Below are 9786 nucleotides of genomic sequence, written 5' to 3'. Positions count from 1 at the left end.
AGAGCTGAGTTACACCGGTCCAGGCTAGAGCGCCGCCAAGGCGTAATACCCGCCGTGAATCAGGCTCCTTCTTCCTGTTGGAGGACTTTCCCCGCCAAGCGAGCGGCTGACGGCGGCTGTGGACTCCGCTGGTGGCTCAGCGGTAAAGAATCCGTCTGCCAATGCAGGAGACTTGGGTCCGATCCCTGAGTCGGGAAGGTACGGTGGAGGAGGGCATGGCTACCCACTCCAGTGTTCTTGCTTGGAGAATCCCATGGACAGAGGAGCCTGGAGGGCTATAGGCTATAGTCCATGGGGTCGCAGAGAATGCATGGCTGAAGCGACTTAGCCAGTGCACTCTACTGAGCCAACTTTGACTCCGAGTTGGACCTTTGCCAACAAAGGTCCGTCTAGTCAAAGCTATAGTTTTTCCAGTAGTCATGTAGGGATGTGAGAGTTGGACTATAAAGAAGGCGAACTGTGGTGTTGCAGAAGACTCTTGAGAGTCCCTTAGACAGCAAGGAGCTCAAACCAGTAAATCCTAAAGGAAATAAGTCCTGAATATTCATTGGAAGGACTGATGCTGAAGCTGAAACTCCAGTACTTTGACCACCTGATGTGAAGAGCCGACTCATTAGAAAAAAACCCTGATGCTGGGTAAGACTGAGGGCAGGAGGAGAAGGGGACGACCGAGGATGAGCTGGTTGGATGGTATCACTGACTCAATGGACATAAGTTTGAGCAAGCTCCGGGAGATGGTGAAGGACAGGGAAGCCTGGCGTGCTGCAGTCCATGGGGTCACAAGGAGTCGGACATGACTGAGCGACTGAACAACTGTAATGAGACGGGAGAGTTGCCTGGGAGGTGTCTGTCCAGCCCCGAGTTTCCCAGAGAAGGGGCGGGGACACTGGGAGGGGCTAATCAGTGGCTTGGTAGGTCGACTTTTAACTTTTTGGAGTTAGAGCCTCCCTCAATCAAACTGAAGAACCCAAGCCTAGCGGGCTAAGGTACATAGGGCCGCAGAGAATTGGATACAACCGAAGCAATTTAGCATGCAGGCACTCATAAAACAGATAACTAGTAAGAACCTACTGTATAGCAGAGAATGCTACTCAGTGTTCTGTGGTGACCTAGAGGGGAAGGAAATCTGAAAAAGTGTGGGTATATGTATACATATCGCTGATTCACTTTGCTGTACAGTAGAAACTGGCAACATTGTAAAGCTACTACACTCCAATCAAAATCAATAATAAAAATGAAGAACTGGAAGCCCTGTGATTAATCTAAACCCACAGAAAGATGGGGTGGGTCAGGATTTGAACAAGCCGGCTTGACCCAGATACCTGCTTCTTCCTACCTACTGGGCTATTCTCACAAACACCCAAGCTGATCTTACCTTCCTGGAAATGGGATTGATGACACATCTTATCCAAAAATCTCAGAGCTATGATAATTCTGGGATTAGAAATCAAAAAGTGCAAGAAGACAGTTTCCAAAAGGCATTAACCCTTAAACTTAAAAATTTTTAAGATGTACCGAGTCAGCCAGATCAGCAAAGCAGCGAAGGGTCTTCCTAACATCGGGAACAACAGGTGCCAAGGCAGGGTGGGTGGGAAGGAGGCAGAGGGAAAAGAGGATGTCCCTCCCCTCACTTTCTAAGAAGGGGGAATTGATGCAACCTTTGGAAACTGCATAGAACTATATCAAAAGGGCATAAACTATGTACAGCAACTTTTAAAATACAAAGCACTGTTCTGTTTTGGCAACAGTGTAAAATCAGTAATTGTCCTGCTGCTGCCTCCACATGGGCACACCATTTCTTGCCTCACTGCTTCAGAGTTCCTGCGGAATGCTGGGCAGAAATCATCCATGTCCCAGGAACCGAGAAATTGCATGGTAGCTCACAAAGATGTTCAAGATAGCTGTTCAAGTGGGAATCTCTTCCCCTATACCCACAAAGCAGAGCTAAAAAGAAAAAAAAAATCACAATTCTTTGCACTCTCAGTTGGTAGAAGTTTAACTGTACTGTCAAGGAATTTGACAGTTACTTTATTCCTTCACTTGTAAAAAGTCTAATATGAATTAAAGAATATATGTTAATGTAAGTTATTAAACATAGTAAAGTGAAGACCTGTGAATGTACAACCAACTTATGAAACAGCCTGTATTATTGATGCTTCCTATGAGCTCCTTCCAGACCCTCACTGTCTGCCTGCTTCCTCTCAAGGTAACCACTATCTTGAGTTTTTAAAAAATCATTTCAACTTTTCTTTATGCACTTACCATATATATTCCGAGACAACAAACATACTATTTATTTTCTCCTGTCTTTCAATGATAAAATTACTTCAATGTGGTATTATACTGCTGCTTCTTTTCAATCAACATATTGCTTCTAGAATCCAATCCTGTTGTGTGTAATTGTGTTTCTCCTACCATATAGCATGGACTTTCCTGGTGGCTCAGCGAAAAGGAATTCACCTGCAATGCAGGAGATGCGGGTTTGATCCCTGGGTCAGGAAGTTCCCCTGGAGAAGGAAATGGCAACCCACTCCAGTATTGTTGCCTGGGAAATCCCATGGACAGAGGAGCCTGGAGGGCTACAGTCAGTGGGGTCATAAAGAGTTGGACACAACTTAGCAATTAAACAGCAACAACCATGATTTATCAATCCATTTTCCTGTCTCTAATATTTAGATTTTTTCCTTTCCCACCTCCTTCCTACTCCTACATATATTGTTATGAATATTCTTACACAGTCTCCTGACTCATAGGTGCAAGAATTTGTCTTAGGGTAGAGTTGCTCTTGGAGGAATACAAGACACAGTCAAAGAACTTTCCTAAGTGGTTGTGCCAATATACACTCCCTGCAATACTTCGTCCATAAGCTTGAACACAGCTTCTTCCTTATTTTCATAAAGCACAGTTAAGACAAGGCTTCTGTGTTAAATTTGTTTTTCAGTAACACCTGAGCACAATACAGGAAAAATCCTAAATCTAAGTGGCATAATCTTCTGTTGGAGTACTTGGGTCATGTTCCTTCATTGTGGATCCTCTACTCACTCTGTTTCATGGGCCAACTCAGTGTGACAGGATAAAAGCCTCCTTTATCCAGTCTTGCCTTCCTCAGACTCTCATGGCTTTTTGTCTCCAACTCAAAAAAAAAAAAAAAAAAAAAAGTACCAGTACGAATAAAGACCCCTCCTTTTTCCAACTGCAACCACAACAAAAAGCAAACAAATAAAAACATGTGCTTGCAAAGATACAACCTCGCCTACAATGTAGTCATCCTTTTGTATCACTGGGTATTATGATTGTTCATAATTGCTCTGAGCTTCTTCACTCTAGAGTGAAATTTTACTTTCATGTACCCAGATGACCCATTAAACTGTTTTTCAAAAGAGCAGTCGTCCTCTAGAGATGAATTTTACACTCATCCCCAGAGCAGTTCTTTTTGGTAAAGCCACAATCGTGGCTTGAAAGTAACAGAAGCTATCTTTAGCTAGTTTAAGCAGAAAAGAAGAATTTGTTCTAAAGGTTACAGGATATCTTAAAGCACCAAAAAAGAATTTCTCACTGGCCAAATTTGAGTCAGGGACTTCTCTGGTGGCTCAGTGGTAAAGTATCCACCTGCCAATGCAGGAGATATGGGTATGATCCCTGGGTTGGGAAGATCCCCTGGAGAAGGAAATAGCAACTCGCTCCTGTATTCTTGCCTGGGAAATCTCACACATAGAGGAGTCTGGTTGGCTACAGTCCATAGGGTCGCAAAGAGTCGGACATGACTTAGTTACTAAATAACAACAATAAGCCCTCCTCTAACCCAGTCTAGAGAGATGAGGTCATATGGTACGAAATGGCTTCCAATGAATTTTTGCTGTAGATGAAAGGATCACTATCAATGCTCCAGAAATGTTTTTCAAATCATTGAATGGCAGGGGTGTTCCAAATGAATAATTTCTAAATAGCAAAGCCAATAATAAATATCTCATTTGTTCCTTTCCCCTTTCCAAAGAGTCAAAAGTTATTTTATGAGTCACTTATCTTTATAAAAACATCATTCATTAATACAAGATGTCAACTGTATATCTTTCATGTAGTTAATGAATATTAATAATGTATATATATTTACTAATTAATATACCATATTCACATATTATGTGTGCAATTATAAATAAATATTCATATATTATGTGTATGTAATATAGTTATATACAATATAATGTATTTAATGTATGATTACATAATATAAGTATATCCAAAGACCATTAATTTAGAGCTTTCCTTGTCCTGGAAAAATATAAATCAGTTTCTCAACCTTGGCACTGGTGACATTTTAGACCAGATAATACCTTATGGGGGGCGGAGACTGTCCTGTTCATTGTAGGATGTTTAGCAGTATCTCTGGTCTTCACCCACTAGGTGATAATAGCATTCTCCTCTGGGCCACGGTGACGAGCAAAGGTCTCCAGACATAGCCAAATGCCCCAGGGAGACAATATTGCCAAAATTAAGAACCACTGGTATAAATCACGATCTTAGTGAACACAACTGTGCTCATTTCACACACTAGAAAGGTAATGCTCAAAATCCTTCAAACTAGGCTTCAACAATACATGAACCGAAAAATTCCAGATGTTCAAGCTGGATTTAGAAAAGGCAGAGGAACCAGAGATCAAATTGCTGACATCTGGTGGATCACAGAAAAAGCAGGGGAATTTAAAAAAAAAAAAAAAAAAAAACTACTTCTGCTTCATTGACTATGCTAAAGCCTTTGACTGTGTGGATCGCAACAAACTGTGGAAAATTCTGAAAGAGATGGGAATACCAGACAACTTTACCTGCATCCTGTGAAACCTGTATGCAGGTCAAGAAGCAACAGTTAGAACCAGACATGGAAGAACTGACTGGTTCCAAATTGGAAAAGGAGTACGTCAAGGCTGTATACTGTCACCCTGCTTATTTAACTTCTATGCAGAGTACATCATGCGAAATGCCAGACTGGGTAAACACAAGCTAGAATCAAATATTGCAGGAGAAATATCAACAACCTCAGATATGCAGATGACACCACACTAATGACAGAAAGCAAAGAGGAACTAAAGAGCCTCTTGATGAAGGCAAAAGAGGAGAGTGAAAAAGCTGGCTTTAAACCCAACATTCAAAAAACTATCTTGGCATCTGCTCCTATGACTTCACGGCAAATAGATGGGTGAAACATGGAAACAGTAACAGATTTCATTTTCTTGGACTCCAAAATCACCGCAGACGGTGACTGTAGCCACGAAATTAAGACAGTTGCTCCTTGGAAGTAAAGCTCTGACAAACCTAGACAGCACATTAAAAAGCAGAGACACATTTTGTGAAGAGGCAAAGACTGAGTGATTGCAACCGCGTTGCCGACCTCCAGCAGTAATCGGCTTCTCCACGTAAAACTCAGGGGTAGGAGATTCAGAATCGAATCTCTTCTCCTTTCCCCCTCCTGTGACAATTTTTTTGATCTTCAGCTACGTTTTTCAGCTTTGTGAGGCACCATATCATCAGAGACAATGGCCAGCAGTGTCACCAACAAGACGGATCCTTGCTCCATGAACTCTCATATATTCATTGGGAATCTCAATACCCTTGTGGTCAAGAAATCTGACGTGGAGGCAGTCTTCTCAAAAGACAGCAAAATTGTGGGTTGCTCTGTTCATAGGGATTTTGCCTTGGTTCAGTGTGTTAATGAGAGAAATACCTGGGCTGCTGTGGCAGGAGAGGATGGGAGAATGATTGCTGGCCAGGTTGTAGATATTAATCTGACTGCAGAGCCAAAAGTGAACCGAGGAAAAGCAGGTGTGAAACAATCTGCAGCAGAGATTTATGGGTCAGTACCAGAACACCCTTCTCCGCCCCCTCCACTCAGCTCAGCTTTTGACTTGGACTGCCACTTTCAACAGGATTGTTACGACAGGATGTACAGTTACCCAGCACGTGTTCCTCCTCCTCCTCCTATTGCTCGGGCTGTAGTGCCCTCAAAACGCCAGCTGGTATAAGGAAACACCTCACGGAGGGGCAAACATGGCTTCAATTCTAAGAGTGGACAGCGGGGATCTTCCTCTAAGTCTGGAAAGTTGAAAGGAGATGACCTTCAGACCACTAAGAAGGCATTAACCCAGATAAAACAAAAAGTGGATCCTTTACTGGAACGCCTGGAAAAAAGATTGAAAAGGAACAGAGCTAATAAGGAGTGGAGATGAAGAAGGGTAAGTCAGAAGAGGAGCGGAGCGGCAGCTCCCTGAAGCAAGATGAGACTAATGTGAAGATGGAGTCTGAGTAGGGGGCTGCAGATGACTCTGCTGAGGAGGGGGATCTACTGGATGATGACGATAATGAAGATCCGGGGGATGACAAACTGGAGTTGATCAAGGATGATGAAAAAGAGGCTGAGGAAGGAGAGGATGACAGAGACAGCGCCAGTGGCGAGGATGACTCTTAAGCACATAGCGGAGTTTAGAAATCTTGTCCCATTATTTCTTTACCTAGGCGCTTGTCTAAGATCAAAATTTTCACCAGATCCTCTCCCCTAGTATCTTCAGCACATGCTCACTGTTCTCCCCACCCTTGTCCTTCCCATGTTCATTAATTCATATTGCCCTGCACCTAGTCCCATCTTCACTTCCTTTGACCCTCCTAGTAGTTACGTTGTCTTTACCCTGTAATTTTTGCATTAATTTTGATATGTCTTTATGACTTAACAATAAAAAGGATGTATCAACTGTCTCCAAAATAATCTCTTGTTATAGAGAGAGTACAGTTCTTTCAATTCATACAGTAGCTGCTTCGCTAAGTACAAAGGCAATCTCATTAGTTGAGTAGAACCGGAGAGCAGCTTTGAGTTTGAGGTATGTGTGTTATACCCCACATAAGAGTGCTATGTGGGACTGTTCAACACAAATGTAACAATGTATTTTTGTAAATGAGAGTTAGCATGTTAAATGCACCCTCTAGAAAAACAACTAGTGACAGTGTCAGACTTTATTGTTTGGGGCTCCAAAATCACTGCAGATGGTGATTGCAGCCATGAAATTAAAAGACTCTTACTCCTTGGAAGGAAAGTTATGACCAACCTAGACAGCATATTAAAAAGAGAAACATTACTTTGCCAACAAAGGTCCATCTAGTCAAGGCTATGGTTTTTCAAGTGGTTATGTATGGATGTGAGAGTTGGACTGTGAAGAAAGCTGAGCACCGAAGAATTGATGCTTTTGTACTGTGGTGTTGGAGAAGACTCTTGAGAGTCCCTTGGACTGCAAGGAGATCCAACCAGTCCATCCTAAAGGAGATCAGTCCTGGGTGTTCATTGGAGGGACTGATGCTGAGGCTGAAACTCCAGTACTTTGGCCACCTCATGCGAAGAGTTGACTCATTGGAAAAGACCCTGATGCTGGGAGGGATTGGGGACGGGAGGAGAAGGGGATGACAGAGGATGAGATGGCTGGATGGCATCACCGACTCAGTGGACATGAGTTTGAGTAAACTCCAGGAGTTGGTGATGGACAGGGAGGCCTGGCGTGCTGCTATTCATGGGGTCACAAAGAGTTGAACATGACTGAGCAACTGAACTGAACTGAACTGAATAGTCTTAGGATTTGTTTTTTAAAGTTGATACTGTGGGTTATTTTTGTGAACAGCCTGATGTTTGGGACCTTTCTCTCTCTCTCTCAAAATAAACAAGTCCTTATTAAACCAGGAATTTGGAGGGGGAAAAAAAAGCAGAGAAATCACTTTGACAACAAAGGGCCATATAGTGAAAGCTATGGTATTTCTAGTAATTATGTACAGATGTGAGAGCTGAATCATAAAGAAGGCTGAGCACCAAAGAATTGATGCTTTTGAACTGTGGTGTTGGAGAAGACTCTTGAGAGTCCCTTGAACAGCAAGGCAATCAAACCAGTCAATCCTAAAGGAAATCATCCCTGAATATTGGAAGGACTGATGCTGAAGCTGATGATCCAGTACTTTGACTACCTGATGCGAAGAACTGACTGATTGGAAAAGATCCTGATGCTGAGAGGGACTGAAGGCAGGAGGAGAAGGGGCTGACAGAGGATGAGATGGTTGGATGGCATCACCAACTCAATGGATATAAGTCTGAGCAAACACAGGGAGATAGTGAAGGCAGGGAAGACTGGCGTGCTGTAATCCATGCGGTCGCAGAGTCAAACATGACTGAGCAGCTGAATATCAACAAGGTGAACTTTTAGTCCAACTGAAGACACAAAACATATATGAAACAACTGGAGGCCAAAAAGGTAAAACAATATACAAAATTATATCATGAACAGTCATACAGTTTCCATTTCTGCCTTTAATATTCTTTGGAAGATGTGGGCTCCATCCCTGGGCCAGGAAGATCTCCAACCCACTCCAGTATTTTTGCCTGGAAAATCCCATGGACAGAGAAGCCTGGTGGGCCACAGTACATGGGATCACAAACAGTCGGACCTGGCTGAAGTGACTTAGTACACAAGTACAAATCTATTAAGTCCTTTAAAGGAGGTAACATGGTACTTGCTCCTGGGTTCTATAATGTGCATAATTTACATCTGTTTTCCTGAGAAAGTGATTATTGAATCAAAAATTTAAAAACCACTAAGGGTGAAAGGGTCAACAGGCTATGTGGGGATAGCGCTTTTAAACCAAGGAGAAAAGTGTGTGCAAGACCCCATGGTGAGAGAAGAATAGGGGATATGAGTTAGGATTTGAGTCTAACAGTCCAGGGTTACGGTAATAGTCCTCTGGAGGAAGGTGGTGGTGGTTGAGAAGAGAATCCATTGAGAAAACAGTCATAATTGGAATCTTGAAATAAATGAATGATTGGGAACCCTTTTGTAATGCAAATATGCATTCCTTTCCCTTCTTAATATTCAAATATGTTAGCTTTTTGCAATGCGAGACACAAAGTACAAAAATCTAAGCTGAGTGGATGTTACATTTCAGAAGTAATGTATTATTTAATAACAATTCACCATAATATAGGGCTTCCCTTGTGGCTCAGCTAGTAAAGAATCCACCTGCAATGCAGGAGACCTGGGTTCGATCCCTGGGTTGGGAAGATTCCCTGGAGAAGGGAAAGGCTACACACTCCAGTATTCTGGTCTGGAGAATTCCATGGACAGTCCATGGAGTTGCAAAGAGTTGGACACGACTGAGCGATTTTCACTTTCACCATAATATAATCTGATAATGGTACTGGAAAAACTTCTCCATACTGTTGCTGAACTCAGGTTCACCTGCTTCTCGCTAAAGAATCCAATACCAAAAGACAAGTTTCAGGTAAAAGGAAAGACAGTTTATTGAGGAGGATGGCAATCCTGGGGAGAAGGTGAACCCATGAACCCAAAATAATTCCGGAGTTTGCTCAAACCTATGTCCACTGAGTCAGTGATGCTACCTAATCATTTCATCCTCTGCCACCCCCTTCTCCTTTTGCCTTCAATCTTTCTCAGTATCAGGGTCTTTTCCAATGAGTCAGCTCTTCACATCAGGTGGCCAAAGTATTGGAGCTTCAGCATCAGTCCTTCCAATGAATATTCAGGGTTGATTTCCTTTAGGATTAACTGGTTTGATCTCCTTGCTGTCCAAGGGACTCTCAAGCGTCTTTTCTAGCACCATAATTGAAAAGCAACAGTTCCTCAGTGCTCAGGCTTCTTTATGGTCCAACTCTCACACCTGTACATGACTACTGGAAAAACCATAGCTTTGATTATATATACCTTTGTTAACAACTTTACAGAAACTTTAAAAGGGAAGGGGGACAGATAA

The 9786-nt window shown here is 42.5% G+C and overlaps 1 pseudogene; it reads left to right on the top strand.

Moving 5' to 3' along the window:
• The first annotated feature begins 5354 nt into the window (after window positions 1-5354).
• Window positions 5355-6613, top strand: LOC136158495 (heterogeneous nuclear ribonucleoprotein C pseudogene; annotated as a pseudogene).
• The last annotated feature ends 3173 nt before the right edge of the window (window positions 6614-9786 follow it).

The sequence above is a fragment of the Muntiacus reevesi genome, chromosome 2 (assembly GCF_963930625.1).
Source record: "Muntiacus reevesi chromosome 2, mMunRee1.1, whole genome shotgun sequence".
In the NCBI taxonomy this organism is placed as follows: Eukaryota; Metazoa; Chordata; class Mammalia; order Artiodactyla; family Cervidae; genus Muntiacus; species Muntiacus reevesi.
The sequence above is the reverse complement of the archived record's forward strand: the minus strand, read 5'-3'. Positions and strand labels throughout refer to the sequence as shown.